This window comes from Perognathus longimembris, chromosome 22 (genome assembly GCF_023159225.1).
Source record: "Perognathus longimembris pacificus isolate PPM17 chromosome 22, ASM2315922v1, whole genome shotgun sequence".
Classification (NCBI taxonomy): domain Eukaryota; kingdom Metazoa; phylum Chordata; class Mammalia; order Rodentia; family Heteromyidae; genus Perognathus; species Perognathus longimembris.
This window is the reverse complement of record NC_063182.1, coordinates 27045975-27056668: the sequence shown is the minus strand read 5'-3', so window position 1 is coordinate 27056668 and position 10694 is coordinate 27045975. Positions and strand designations below refer to the sequence as shown.

The 10694-nt window shown below is 37.9% G+C and overlaps 1 pseudogene; it reads right to left on the bottom strand.

The window, feature by feature from the left end:
- Window positions 1-418: 418 nt before the first annotated feature.
- LOC125339952 overlaps window positions 419-10694 on the bottom strand; it is an 85756-nt pseudogene continuing 75480 nt past the window's right edge.

Below are 10694 nucleotides of genomic sequence, written 5' to 3'. Positions count from 1 at the left end.
GGCTTAAATCCTGACTTGGCATTTTATCCACTGTATGACCTAGCTAAATTATTTTGGCTCCTTACTGAATAGGTCTTGATGCTATTTGTCTTAGGAAAGGGTTGTTAGGATTAAATGAGTAAATACATAGCCCGCTCTCAGGTTATACTAAAAAATTTCCTATTGTTAATATTATTATTATAAATTTAGAAAATGCATTTTCTGTTTCCTTACAATCACTCATTATTTTACACAAATTACAGTCTATATAAAAGTAAATTTGTATAATTGTGTATATAAAATATTTTATAGATATATTTAAGATATTTTCATATTTCTTTCAGTATCTATAGCCATCACCATATCTTTATCTGGTTTCTTTTCCTCAATTTTTTTTTCGGGCTTGATTCACTTTATTTATTATTTTTGTATAAAAATCCTATGACGTAGCCACAGCTCGGACCGGGTCGTCTGCACGGAGCTTCTGATATAGGTTTTCTTTCACAAGATGGTCAGTGAATTCCTGATAAGGAGATCTGGTGAACTCGGTCTCTTTCCAGAGGTCAGGCGTCAGGTAACTGTAGGTCTTGGAGATGGCATCAAAGTGGCCTTGGCAAAGTTGCCCAAGGTAGCAGCAAAGCCCCTGGCTGAGGTGTGGCTGTCCTCAACACCAGCCATCATCCACCGCTTCTTGGAGACAGGAGCTGCAAGGATCCCAGTGCCTCTGGGTGCGGGGATGAGGCGCCCAGCACAGACCCGCAGATCCGCAGCAGCCCGGCACCTTGCACGGAAGGTGAGAGGCTGCCAATCTTGTTCCCCCAGTAGCCTCTCCGCACAGGGACGATGGAGGGCTTGGCCATTATCGTGGCCCCTCGGATGGCAGGGGCAACCTCCTTGGAGCACTTAACACCCAGACCCACATGGTCATTGTAGTCTCCAGTGGCTACACACGCCTTGAACCTGGGCCGCGGGCCTCGGGCTCCTCCTGCTGCACCGGGGTTTGGTGTTTTCCCCAGAAAAAGCTCCTTTCCTCTAAATTGTTTGAATGAAGGGCGAGAGCATAGTCTACATGGGTAGCAAGCATCACAGTACTTAAGATGCAACACGTGTTCATTTCATAATTTTCAAGTGGAATTGAGTTCAGTCCAGACAATATGAACTTGGAAATGAAAGTTCTGGTTCTGATTCTTTTGTTTGTCACCAAGAAGTGTCATTGAGTTCAAGCCCCAGGAGCCTCCCCCCACCCCCCCCCCCCCCAAAAAGGTAAAGTAAATGAATACAGAGATTCCTACATATTAAGTATGATGAGTTTTCTTTTGCTACAGTTATTATCTTTCTTTTGAGTTCTAGTTGTTTAGAAGGGACAGGAAAATGTTATAAGATTATAGATAGTTTTCAACGTTTCAGGACCAACTGACCTATTAGTAAGAGTACTTTCTCTTTTTCTACTTGGCTGATGCATTATTCATTCCTTTATTTCCTCCTCTGAGGATGATTGAGTACAGAGGAGACCAAGCATGAGATTGTGTGTTCCCTTTTGTTCCTAACTTCATATCTTCCTTTCTGAGAACAGCACACACCAAAGGCACATACTTAATTCTGCCATCACTACTTTATGTTATTCTACTCTAGTCTATCCATACTGTCCTGCTCAGGGTAGACAAACTTCATTTCATTTTAATCTGGATATTGCATGTGGTAAGAAATACATTTGGAGTGACATCTGACCTCATTATAGACAGAATAAATAAACTTACCTAGCCAGTTGCAAATGCCATGCAGAAGAACAGAGCCCTTCTCAGGCGTGCCCTAGTCATTCTCTAATGTACTTTTTGCAGTGCCCATTATTTTTCTCAGTTATGATTCATGAGAGCCTTTCTTACTATGAAAAGATCAGCTGTCATAACATGCTTTTTTTTTTTTTTTTTAGAAAAAAAGCCAATGGCTTGTGAGGGAATGATTCAGGAACGTTAGACTTCTGCACTGAAACTTCGACTTAGAGAAACAAAACAACCTTATTCTTCTTATATAATGCACATAATTTCATTGTTACAGAGCACTGTCCTATTTTGTTTCTTCTTTCCTTCTTCCTTTCTTCCTTTCCTTCCTTCCTTCCTTCCTTCCTTCCTTCCTTCCTTCCTTCCTTCTTTCCTTCCTTCCCTTCCTTCTTTCCTTCCTTCCTCCTTCCCCTCTCTCCCTTCTTCCCCCTCTCTCTCCTTCTCCTCCTCTTCGTCCTTCTCCTCCTTTCTTCTTTCTTCTTCTATCTTTTTTTGTGCCAGTCTTTGGTTTAAACCACAGAGCCTTGGTGCTGTCTCTTAGCTTTTTTGTTAAAGGCAAAGTATTCTGCTTATGAGCCATACCATCACTATGAGGTTGTTTGTTTGTTTTGTGGTTAATTGGAGATAACAGTCTTGTGGATTTTCCTGCCTCACGTGGCTTCAAATCTTGATCCTTAGCTCACAGACTCCTGAATAGTTAGAAATATGGGTGTGATCCATGAGCACCCAGTAGTCATTTTTCTCAATTCACTTTGATGTTGATTGAGTTCATTGTTGCTATCCTAACATTACTTGATAAATTTTCTGACCATTATTTAAAAATATTGTCAAATTGCCTGCAGAGTTGTATGGTGGTTTTCAGGGCAGACAGAAGAGGTGGCCAAGGGACTGGGAATACGGCCTAGTGGCAAGACTGCTCGCCTTATATACATGAGGCCCTGGGTTTGATTTCTCAGCACCACATATATAGAAAACAGCCAGAAGTGGCTCTGTGGCTCAAGTGGCAGAGTGCTAGCCTTGAGCAAAAAGAAGCCAGGGACAGTGCTCAGGCCCTGAGTCCAAGCCCCAGGATTGGGAAAAAAAAAAAAAGAACAGGTGGCCAATATAGTCACTTAGTCAGGGACATAATGAATTTCCAAGAGCAGTAGTACACATTCTTCTTTGAGAAGGTAAGGCTACCATTTGAAACTCCTGGATGAGTGTGTCCATGGAATTACGGCCAAAGATCATGTGGAAACTGAGGAGAAATTATTTTTCTGAATCTTACTTCATTTTATGAAGGGATTTTAGAACTTTTTGGAAATTCTCATACTAATTAAATTAGAGGAATGAGTGCTCATCTTGGGTACAAAGCAGGTGAATCAGTGAATTTTATCTCTGGTTAGGCTTTAGAAATTAAATTAATTATATACTTGGTGTTATGTAAACTAATCAATGCATTGTGTTTCTTTTTTTTTTTTTGCCAGTCCTGATGCTTGAACTCAGGACCTGAGCACTGTCCCTGGCTTCTTTTTGCTCAAGGCTAGCACTCTGCCACTTGAGCCACAGCGCCACTTCTGGCTTTTTTCTATATATGTGGTACTGAGGAATTGAACCCAAGGCTTCATGTATAGGAGACGAGCATTCTTCCACTAGGCCATATTCCCAGCCCTGCATTGTGTTTCTATACATTGATTTATCAAGCAAACATTAAGCAGTTTTGAACTCTCAAGTTTTTAATAATGCAATTCAAAACAAATGTTGATGAATAATGATTTTGGAGACTTCATTTTAAATCAGTAAATCTGACAACATTATAAACCATTTCACTGGGTTTTTCATCAGCATTTACCTCAAAGCTGTAAGGTTTACTCTCTGTCAACTGGGAAATGAAAATAGGATTTTTCAGATTGGAATATCATCTATACAGAAAGAGTTACTCACTTTACTATTGTCTCAGGTGACAAGATAGACAAAAGATCATTGAATAGATTATTGTGTCATTATCAGGATATTCATATATGATATTTTATTAGCATTTTAGAGATATGATTTGTGAATATTGTGTAGATTCAAATAAAGACAGCTTTTCAGTGGCCTGTCCAGCAAAAGAGACTTGAAGTGGGTTTTTCAGGGATGCAAGGAAGCACCAGTTGTAGGAAGATATTTAATTTTGGCTGCCTCTGAATCCAACCTAACTTTCCCATTAACTTACATGACTTTCTCCCTCTCACATTTACCTGCTATTATTACTATCAGATATTGAACTCATAATGCATCCACAGTTTCACGATGGCAGATCAAAGCCTGTCTAGAGTGCTGTCTTCTGAATTGCAAGGTATTTTGCAAATGACCATTTGAATTTTAAAAAATGGCTAGATGAACAGAATTTAGCAATTCTTAGTGTATTTTATGATGATCTTAAACAGTCTAGAGGACAATAGAATTTGGATGTTGATAAATCAGTTCACAATGCCTTTTTGTTTCCATGACCTGATATCACAGCTGGGGAAAGGCGAGATTCTACAGTTGAAGCTGTGAACTAAATCAACATCTAATGCCTAGGGACATGTCAATTATTTTTAGTCAAGCATTCTTGTATAATTGCAAAAATAAATAGATCACCTGGTACCCCATATGCTTAGGGTCCCTTAGCTCAGAACTGATGCCATTCTTTCTAATGAAGCTTGGGCTTTTTACCAATTAAATGTCTAGCCCTCCTTTTTATGATGCTGAAGACATAACTGTCTTTGGAAACTTTTGTAACTGAAGGCATAGTTATTTTTATAAAGAGACAACGGCACTAATGTCACATAACTAAGCTCTTGTTCTTGCAAAAAGCAATGGAAGATATATGTGGTAGCCTTTGCTAAATATAAAGTAGTAAGAGAAGGCAAAACTCGATTGTTATAATTTGATAGAGCTGTAGTTGATATTTAACTTCAGTCACTTATGGAAGCATGAAAACCACCTTTCTGGTCTGTAGAACATGAGCTATTATCAACCTGGATTGGTCCCAGAACCTGACCTTCAAGGCCTGAAGAGAAGAGGGAACAGAAAGAGGCTTCTCTGGATAAGTAGCAGCAAAACTTTCTTAACCAAATGAGGAATGTAGTGCCATAATACACCGAGGTGCATTATAGTCATTATTTATTTACTGGTTGTTGTTTTTGTCTGTTAGAGAATCCCCTTTAACAAACGACTCCAAAAGCAATACTTACAAAACCATTTAGTGTAAACCAACTGAACAACTCATGAGGGGAGAGGGAAAAGGGGAAGGGGAGGGGGGAATGAGGGAGGAGGTAACAAACAGTACAAGAAATGTACCCACTGCCTTACATATGAAACTGTAACCCCTCTGTACCATTACTTTGACAATAAATAAGTATTCAGAAAAGAAAAGAATCCCCCTTTAAAGCAAACTTTTAAATTCATGTGCTTCCTTTTTAAATTACTATTTCCCATTCTGTTGCTTTTAATCCCTTTATAAATCCTTTTTAAAATCCATGCCTTAAAAAATGAACTCCAGGAAATGGAAACAAGCAATTTTTTCTTTGTTGTTATTTTTCTTTAATTAATTAATTGTCAAAGAGTATGAGGGACAAGGTAACAAACAGTTCAAGAAATTTATCCAAAGCCTAACATATGAAACTGTAACCTCTCTGTACATCAGTCTGATAATAAAAAATTGAAAAAAAAATATAAATAAAAAAATTAATTGTCAAAGAGATGTACAGAGGGGTTACAGTTTTGCATTTTTTTTCTTTCTTTTTGTCTTGTTTATCTGTCTTTGGGATGGTCCATGGGGGTACAGAAGTGGGGGGGGGGCACCTGCTAAGCAAATGCTATGGTGGTACTTACTAGACACTATGTTGAAATTGGACTACACTACTTGTGGGTGAGGATAGGAGGGAAAAACTGGGAAAGAGGGAGGGAAGGTAACAATGTCCAAAAAGAAATGTATTATACATTACCTTTACAGTGACAATAAAAGATTAAAAGAAAATAAAACCCTTTCCATTTAATAAAACAATCTGGGACATTTAGATGATGTAACTTCCATTTCTGTTGCTTCCTCTCAGTTATGAATCAGATTTTTCTGTTCCTTTACATGTCTAGCATCCTTCTGGTATTAGAAGTAGGAAATTGAAAGGGAATACCAAAATTGAGAGACACAGGGTAAAAAAAGACAAACAACTACAAAAGCAATACTTGCAAAACTGTTTGGTGAAAGTGAACTGAACACCTCAGGGGGGGAAAGGGAAAGGGGTGGAGGGAGGGGGGTATGAGGGACAAGGTAACAAACAGTACAAGAAACGTATCCAAAGCCTAACGTATGAAACTGTAACCTCTCTGTACATCAGTTTGATAATAAAAGTTTGAAAAAAAAAACATTTAAAAGCTTGGCTGATATGGGATTTTATTTCTTCTTCTAGAGGCAGTACATTTTTTCTGTTTGGAAGAACAAAATTTGTTGACTGAGCATTGTGACCTGTGGATGGCCCATTTTAAACTCTAAGGTCTGAAGCACTAGTTGTATTCTTGATGTGTGAGCTTTCTGGGCTTGTCATGGAAAGCCTGAGATTCTTACACAGCTCCTCTACCATGGCAAAGCTTATGTCAAAACATTCATTCATTAGTGTTGAAATTTCTGCCATATATCCATTACTTTCCTCAAAGTTTTGAGTTGTATCCTATACACAAGCTGTTCAGCAGTTGAACAATATATTTTGGGACAATATTTTGAAAGGACTTTTAGTGTAGATTTTATTCTCCTTCTGTAGGAGCCTCCTTTTCAGGATTTTTCTGACAACAGAAGCTACTTTTGTAATGATTAGAAAAACAAGGAAGGACACTTGGGGACAGAAATTAAATGTGATGGCTCATCTATTTGCTATCCTTCTTTCAACAATCATCATATTATCTGGAGTATAGGCTCCCCCTCCCTCCTGTGTGTTCAAATTTCTTCCATTTCTTCATTTTATTTATTTATTAATGTTGCTTTTCTGGGCACTGATGGCTGGTAGTCCTAGTTACTCAAGAGGCTGAGATCTGAGGAGTGAATTCAAAGTCAGCTCCGGCAGGAAAGTCTGTGAGACTCTTATCTCCTATTCATCATCCAAATGCTAGAAATGGAGCTGTGGCACACATAGTAGAGTGCTAACCTTGAGCAAAACAAAAACAAAAAAACCCCCAAACCCTCAGGTACTGTGCCAAGGCTTTCAATTCAGGATCCAGAACTAGCATACAAAAAAAAAATGTTGCCTAGAATTGATATTAATTATCAGTGGGAAAGCTAGAATCATATAAGTTACTCTGCTATTACCAGAAGAAAAATGTAAACTAGTAAAAATGAAAGTGGGTTATACATATACATACACAAAATGAATAGATGTGTGTAAAGCACCCATGGAATGCTTTTCATTCTTTCCTTTCAAAGTGTATTAGCTAACATTAACTGATTACTTCATGTTAGACAGAACACTTGGAGCTTTATGTTTATTTGATTCTGTTTTTTAAAATTACCAAGCATTTACAATAGAAAGGAAAATATAAGTCATCACTTTCGTCTTTTTTTAAAATAATTACTTTTTTATTATCAAAGTGATGTACAGAGGGGTTACAGTTTCATATGTTAGGCCATGGGTACATTTCTGGTACTATTTGTTACCTTCTCTCTCATTCCCTCCTCCCTCTTCCCCCTTTCCTTCTCCCCCCATGAGATGTTCAGTTGGTTTACACCAAATGGTTTTGCAAGTATTGCTTTTGGAGTTGTTTGTCTTTTTATCCTTTGTCTCTCGATTTTGATATTACCTTTCACTTCCCTAGATCTAATACCAGTATATACAGTATCCAGGGTACTCAGATGAGATACAGTGATAGTGCGGGCACAACCACAGGAAGGGGATACAAGAGGATCATCAACAAAAGAAGCTATGGTTTCAGATGGCATGTTGAAAGTAATTACAACAGTGATATAACACTTGTTTCTATAACATGGAGTTAATTTCACTTAGCATCATCTTATGTGTTCATAAGAGCATAGATATTGGGCTCTCGTGATCCAGTGCTGTGATTAGACTAAACCTATGCTAATTATCCCCTATGAGGGAAACCATAGAGTCCATGTTTCTTAGGGTCTAGCTCAATTCGCTTAGTATAATTTTTTCCAAGTCCTTCCATTTCTTTATGAATGGGGCAATGTCATTCTTTCTCGCATAAAATTCCATTGTGTATATGTACCACGTTTTCCTGATCCATTCGTCTACTGAGGGGCATCTGGGTTGGTTCCATATTTTAGCTATGACAAATTGTGCTGTGATGAACATTGTTGTGCTGGTGGCTTTAGTGTGCTCTTGTTTGTAGTCTTTTGAATAGATGCCCCAAAGTGGGGCTGCTGGGTTGTAGGGAAGCTCTATGTTTAGCCTTCTGAGGAATCTCCATACTGCTTGCTAGAGTGGCTGAACCAGTTTACATTCCCACCAACAATGAAGTAGGGTTCCCTTTTGGCCACATCCCCTCTAACATTGGTAGTTATTAGTTTTCCTGATAATGGGCATTCTTACTGGGATGAGGTGGAATCTCAACGTTGTTTTGATTTGCATCTCCTTTATGGCCAGTGATGCAGAGCACTTTTTCATATGTCTCTTTGCCATTCTCATTTGCTCATCAGAGAAGTCTCTTTTTAAGTCTTTAGCCCACTTTTTAAGGAGGCTGTTGGTTCTTTGCGGTTTTGTTTTGTAGGAATTTAATTTTTTTAGTTCTGCATATATTTTAGATATGAGGCCTTTGTCTGTTGTATGGCCGGTGAAGCTCTCTTCCCAATCTGTGGACTTTCTGTTTATCTTGTAAACCATGTCCTTCACCCTGCAGAAGCTCTGCAGTTCCATGCAGTCCCATTTGTCCAACCTGTCTTTCATTTGTTGCAATTCTGAGCCTTTATTAAGGAAGTTTCCTCCTGTGCCAAGGAGGAGAGTGTTTCTCCTACTCCTTCTTGTAGTGTTTTCAGGGTATGTGTTTTAATTTTGAGGTCTTTGATCCATTTGGAATTGATTTTGGTGCAGGGTGATATAAGGATCTAGTTTTAGTTTGTTGCAGGTGTTGAACCAGTTTTGCCAGCACCATTTGTCAAATAGGCTATTTTTCTTCCATCCTATTTTTTTTTAGCTCCTTTATCAAAGATTAATTCGGCATAGTTCTGTGGGTTCATTTCTGGGTCTTCAGTTCTGTTCCATTAGTCTTCAGGCCTGTTCCTGTGCAAATACCAAGCTGTTTTTATTACTATAGCTTTGTAGTACAACTTGAGGTTTTTCCATTTCCTTAGTTTGCCTTAATTTTGTTTTTCATGTTTTTAAATTTCTCATCATAAGCCATCACTTTCTTTTAACATCCATTCACTTTTTCTATCCTATTAAATTAGTCTAAGCCTGAATATCATTCTCTTTGTAGATTCTCATAAGTATAAGTCTCTAAAAGATAAGGCATTCTTTCATTCTTTTAAACATAAATAAAGCATCATCAGTTAAAATGCAATTCATTAGAACACAAATGGGTTACATATTCAGTGTTTATGTTTTCCCAATTTTCTGTTTTTTGTAATTATATTTTGCTATCACATCTTGTATTAATTCATAGAATGCTTTTTCCTTTTTATTTACTACTAAGTTATTTGTCAAAATGATTTGCTTGTCTGGATTGTATTTTTCCGCATGCTGGGTTTTGCTGATAGCACCATATACTCTCATTTTTTCTGCCCTTCTACATTTTATAAACTTATAAAAAGACACAGGGAGGTAAGTAGATTTAGGATGAATTTTGGCAGAATGTCTCATGGGAGTTGTTACATGCTTTTTTACATCAGGAGATGCATATTGTCTAATTACCTTTTTTTGGATATTAAGATTAATCTGTAGGATCAGGTGGTGTCAGGCTGATTTATGTGTTGTAGAATTTCTTGAGAGCTTCTATTGTAATTGCTGAGAAACCAATACCAACCATTGCCTAGGGGTTACTTAATTCCTCTTGCATCTTTAATTCTTTCCTCACTTATGGAACATTTGCATATTATAAACACTGTCTTAACCAGGTCATATAAAGAATGAATGGCACCTGAATAGGAACATTTTACATATGTCTATTGATCAATGTCCTTATATGAAACTAAACTCCCTTTATAACCTTTAAATGCAGTTGGAGCTAAAAAACATTGTTATCATGGGCACTGAGGATAAGGACACAGGGTCAAAGCTGTGTGATGATGTTATTACTAGCAGTAAATGGACAGAATTCATAACTTTTTTTTTTTTTGCCAGGCCTGGGCCTTGGACTCAGGGCCTGAGCACTGTCCCTGGCTTCTCTTTGCTCAAGGCTAGCACTCTGCCACTTGAGCCACAGCGCCACTTCTGGCCATTTTCTGTATATGTGGTGCTGGGGAATTGAACCCAGGGCTTCATGTATGTGAGGCAAGCTCTCTTGCCACTAGGCCATATCCCCAGCCCCAGAATTCATATCTTGTGAGAGTTGAGTGGGTCATTAGTGAGGGAGGTGAATTGGAATCCACATTTTGCCTAAATTATTTTACACTAAGTTGAAACAACGTAAAAAAAAGTGTCTGGGATGTCATATTGTAATTTCTACTACCACAAATCTATGTCAATTTGGCATTTCACATTTATTTTGCTTTCAGATATTTCTATAGAGATTAAATATATAATGGATAAATTCTCTTTAGTCTTTGTTCTAAAGTACTTTACAAATTCACTACATTTGTCTCATGAATAGGACTAAGGAAAAGGCTACAAAATGATGTTTTTCTTTCTGAGATTTAATTTTTACATCAAACATTGAATCAGTATCACTAGAATGACAAGAATGCTAGGAGGCCCAAAGGTGAAACTTCTCAAGACATATGATGGCAAAGAGCATGCATTCATCTTGGTAAGTGTATGGAGAACCCAC